This window comes from Gadus chalcogrammus, chromosome 6, assembly GCF_026213295.1.
Source record: "Gadus chalcogrammus isolate NIFS_2021 chromosome 6, NIFS_Gcha_1.0, whole genome shotgun sequence".
NCBI classification, from domain to species: domain Eukaryota; kingdom Metazoa; phylum Chordata; class Actinopteri; order Gadiformes; family Gadidae; genus Gadus; species Gadus chalcogrammus.
In genome coordinates this window covers 8,547,471-8,553,056 of record NC_079417.1, presented here as the reverse complement: position 1 = coordinate 8,553,056, position 5,586 = coordinate 8,547,471, and positions in this window count along the sequence as shown.

Genomic DNA, 5,586 nt, shown 5'->3' with positions numbered 1-5,586 from the left:
ATGAAACAATAAAGAATACAAGCTTCTTATTTGAAAAAGGGGGAGAGGGGTGGGGGATGGGGGGGGGGACGCAAGGGTGGATGTAGCGCACTTTGTATTCTGCATTCCATGCTGGTGCAACACTATCTGCTAGTTGAAATATGGAACAATGAAAAATAGATCCGTTGTTATCATTATACTATAATAATGCAACCAATAATACCAGCTATAGTAATAAAACAAATACTTAAATAAAATAAAAATACATTTAATAATAACCATCATCCTCATTGTCATTGTCATCATCATCATAACAATGTAATAACAGTACAATAACAATGCATGTTTGAAAAAATGCTTGTAAAACATTTGGGGCTCCACGTCGTGACCAATCGATCTAATTGATTAAACGAAGCCGACCACTGGACACCCAACCACTTGTTGACACACATATAAAAGCATTTATGCCAGGCGGAGCCCTGAGCTCAAAGCAATCAGACTAAATGGAGGTGATTCACGTTCAGGGGCGCTCTGCTGGAGGTCTAGGAGGAGTAGGTGTCTGCAGGATGGCCCTGCGTGGAGGCCATGGCCCCTACAGCATCATCAATTATTCCTGGCATCTCCGCTTACCCACGCTGCGGGACAATGCCAGGCTGCACTCGAGCACTGTTGCCTGGGTCTTCCCGTGGGTCCGGTCTGGAGATGGTTGTGGGGGGGAGATGGGGGATGAAGGGCACCATGCTGTCTACGTCAAGCCAAGAGACGATCTGGTAAGGAAATCCCTGGAATCTCATTCCCGCTACCTGGCCCACACCTACAGGGTGGAGGGGGCAACCAGGTCACTTTACAACTCATCACCAAAATTAGAGAAAGGTTGTGGGCCGGGCAGCCGAGGCATTCCTCCTCCTCCGCCTCCTCCTCCTCCTCCTCCTTGTTGCTCTCCTCCTCCTGCTCCTCCTCCTCCTCCTCCTCACCCTCATCCTTGTTGCTCTCCTCCTCCTCCTCCTCCTCCTCCTTCTCCACCTCCTCCGGGTCGGATTAGCTCAGGGCGTATAGCAGGTTGACTTGTAACCGGAAGAATGCTAGTTTGATGCCTGATTCCGCTTAGCCGACTGTTGTGGTGTCGCTGAGCAAGACACTCAACCTTAACTTCTGTCGACTATCGGGCTGTCAAATTGCATGGTTGACACCGCAGTGAGTGTGTGTATGAACCGTTGTAAGTCACTTTGGATAAAGGCGTCTGCTAAATGCCCTAAAATGTATATGTAAATGTCCTCCTTCTCCCTCTCCTTCTCCGCCTCCCTCTCCTCCACCCCCCTCCTCCATCATGAGTGCTGCTCAACCGTATGCACCAGGGCTCTCTACCAAATCTCTGGAATAATATTTCCAGAGTGCACCCCTTCTTCAGCCCATTCCGATTCAAGGGCTCTTCAGACGAACCACAGAGCCCCGCTAAGTCCTTGGAGAAGGACTAGTAGAGTAATGGATGCGTAGTGAGGACACAGGGAGCTCTGTGAGGAGCAGGGCGAGGAGCTAAAGCAGTGCTCCGCTGATGGAGTGCAGGGCCAGTGGCCTCGGCCAAGGAGAACAATACGGAGGTCTCTGGTCGGCTCCGCCAGGGAGATAGATACACAGCGTATTGATTGATTTCGTACCATTTACATTCGGTACTAAACACATTAGGAGTAAGGCAGTGGATCATCTGTGGACACAGTAGCAGCCAAGGTCTGTGCGGGATCGAGGCAGTGAGGCAGTAAGTGGGTTTGAACTGCAGTTTGAAAGTGAATATAGCCTAGCAATGATGCTATAGCCGTATCTGTGAGTGTTGTATCCAAACTGTAGGCATTATGTAATAACTTTAGACAGAGTGGTACAGCACTTTAATTTCTCTTTCAGTGTGGCTATAAAAGTAGTAGAAATGAGGACGGGAAGTGAAAGTTTAGAACATTTTAGCTATTCATATTCTGTGCAGAAAGCCATTAAGTGAAACGTATATCTTACCTTGGCATAGCTAAGATTGCTTTGCTTGTGCCAATCTAAAGTTGGATCACTTCCTGTAGGGCCAAGAGGTTCTTCCATATTTTACATCTAATCAATACATTACCTAGAGCCACTTATATTTTGAATAAAAAATGTAGTCACTTGATATTTTAGTCTTATTTTACATCACTGTTCATCGCTTTGCTTCTTTGTGTTCTACATGTTTGCCTTTACTTTCGTTCTTACTTTTCACAGTAATTTCCAGAGCAGAGAAACTGTAACTGAAACAATTCGCCCAGGATTCCTAAAGTACCCTGAATAGGAATGGGCTCCGGTGGAACCGATGAGTTAAGTGAAGCATGCATGGCTGGCTTTCTGTGTTTACATAGCGGTCACAATAAGGGAAATAGTGTAGGTTTAAGCATGCTATTTGACACCTGCTGCCGTGGCTTGTAATCTCCTGGTCGAGCAGCATGTAAAGGTCCCTCTAATAGAGACCTGTACTGTATCTCTTTACATTCACCGTGAGCCTCTTTCCATGGGTAGAGATAACAGATTACATCTCATACATTTCTCTAAGTATTTATAACCTCAAATTTGTGAACAGAAAGCGTCAGCGCTTTACCTAAACCCCAAGCCGGAGATATCAGTAAGCTCTCAAGGAGGAGGGTGTTAGAAGAGAGAAAAGACACGAAGGGGTATGTGTTGGATTCTACAGGTATCATTGGCTCTCCATCGTTTTTGCTTCTCAAAGGGTATTCTGACCGAGGCAGATTTAAAGTGCGTACGGAGAGATCCCAGAGAAGGTGTGGACTGATTTGCCATGGCTATGGTTCCTTGAAGCAAACAGAAGAAAAATACATGCCCTTATTAGAAGGGTGACTCATCTTCTAGCCGGGAGAGGAGACGCACCGCTGTTATCAGCGCCTCTCAGCCACCCTCCCCTTGGATGCAAGAAGGGGGAGTCTCCCTCGGCCTGAAACTAATAGCCTTATCTGTGTCTTCCCCAACCTCCCTGCTCTGTATTACTGCCGCTGTAGGGCTGATGTTCAGGGTCACACTGGAAGCACACACAGGGCCAACGGGTATCTTATGCCGTTTTTTTTCTTTCTGGATGCCTACTGAACACTGATCGTGTTTCTCAGGTTTTCTCAAGGTAGTTCCTCCTCGATGAATTGCCCCCCTAAGTGGGTTTATTTACTGGATTGTCAAACATATTAAGCTTAACATCAAATACAAACATCAGTGTGAATTAATAAAAGTTCATTGCTTGCATATCCACTGACAACGTTGTCACATCAGTTCTAGAGATTTGAATCTAGATTTACGTTTTTCAATTGAAAGTCAAACTAAATAGCAGGAACAAAGATATCCCAGTTTGAAAGAATTAGGCCTACCCTCTCCACCTGAGGTAGGACTACAATGATTTTAAATTTAAAACTGCTTTTTTATTCATATTAAAATGAAACCATTCTGAAACACTTTCAAATATGTTATTAACAAAATGTGTTCAGTTTGTTTATCGTTCCTTTTATCTGGCTCTGTAATTGTTGTTCTTTAAAGTGCAACCACGCTCACATTCACGTTTTTATCCATGAAAGGGTGATGAACATTCAAATTTTTCCACAGGTAGACCTGGGGAAAACCCAGCCTGATCAGCTGGTCCCAGACGGCACAGGATGTCTCCGTGACGCCGTACCGCTCCGACATAATGACTGCTGTCCGTGTCCCTGCTACCAGCTCATTTGTCATACGGCGTGGAGGCGGGTCAAGGGTGACATTACACAAACGAATAACTGGTTTGGGTAAATATACACCGCTCTGCGTGTGGGTATGCGTCTGGTCGCTGGGCCATGACGGTGACGTCGCTGTTCTGAAACGGGCTTCGTGAAATGTGGGGAATGTGCGGTACGCATTGTGGAGGTGAACACTTAAAAAAAAACGTTCAATAGGACTAGTGCTATTAATAGAATAGGTTTCCAGGGCCAAGGCTGACAAAGACAGGCATTTTTTTAATGAAGGGTCGGTCAAATCTATGTAAAATGTTGTTCTCATTCTTTTAACTTGTTAAATTAGACCCTGGCATCTGCACAGAGGGAACTGGTGGGGGACGGGGTGCGTGTTATTTGGCTTTGAACACAATGGAAAGCTAATCTGATGGAACATTCTACTTGGCTGAACACACACACACCCTCACACTCTCTCTCACACACACACACACACACACACACACACACACACACACACACACACACACACACACACACACACACACACACACACAGAATACTGTTGCACATCGTGAAGAACAGTTTCCAGCCATACCACTAATTTGTAAAATATCAAATGCATTACTAAACAGTGATACTTCCGGATACAGACTTGCAGCCGGTATCAAAGCTCTGGTTCTGTGTTCCCACACGCGACACACTACACCCACAGTAATGTCGCTTTGTTGATAACCACAGGCAGGTCTCAGCTCCATAAATCACAGGCATCGTTCAAGGTTGTCCAGGCAGCTCCCTGTGTGGCGAGCCCTGACTAAACGATTTAAGGAGCTGAGGTCACTGATCTTAATTGGGCTCTCACGGTCGTCTAGTGACGGAAAACCACAAACTAGGATTGTGTCGCACACCTTTTATTACCATTAGCCACAAGAGCTGCAATCCTGTGAAAGGGCTATGGTTTGCAGACAGGTCTAGACATGCAGAACCTGACCGCAGATAAAAAAGACACAGCATCACAGGAGCCTTGTGAATCGAGTTTAGGCCATTCCTGGACGCATCCGTCCTTATCAGGGCCTTGATAAGGCGCTAACGCAGATCCTGGTCTCTGGCTGGACGTGCCAACGGCACTCTATGGCTGTGTATTGTCAAAGCCAGTTTCTCCCCCACTCAAGACTTGGAAGCGGTATCTCTGCCTGCTGCCTCTGCCTCTCGACTCCTCTGCAGCAGGGTCTGGTTTGACTGGAAAGAGAGAGGTGGGTCGGGTGTCTCCTGGTTGGCCTTGCTGGCCTTTATGTAGGCTACATTTGTAGCCAAGCCCCAGAGCTCGAGCGTGGATGATTGTCACGACGGCGTTGCAGAAGAGCAAGCAGACAACCTTGACATTCCTGCATGGGAGTGCTGCAGCCTTACGATACTAAACATGTTTGTGACCATGTTCTACCCCCCCTCCCCCCAGGGGTCCCGCTCTAGAAGGGACAGCAGCCTTGGATCTTACTGCGGGGAGTCATTTTTGACTGTGCTAACCCGAAGGGCAACCAACAAGCGAGCATGACCAACTCAACACGGGTGTTAAAGTGGTTGTTCCTCTGAGCCTGCCATTAGGCGAGTCGTCCAGCTTCAGGGGGGCTTCTGAAAACCGTATGCCTTGAACTTGGGAGCCTGTAGACGGAGGCAGACAGCGCAGGATTACGCAGAACAGGTTTTTTAAGGCACACTTTGGCTTATGAGTCTGAGCTGAAGGCTTCCCCCCTCCACACACACACACACTAACACACCACCCCACCAGGGGTGAGGGGTAGCGCAGCCCTGAAGGCACCTCAGCCTGACAGCGCAGAGCAAAATACTTTCAGTACAACAGAGCAGTCATAATTGGCCCCTATTCATTTCTAAGGGATAATCC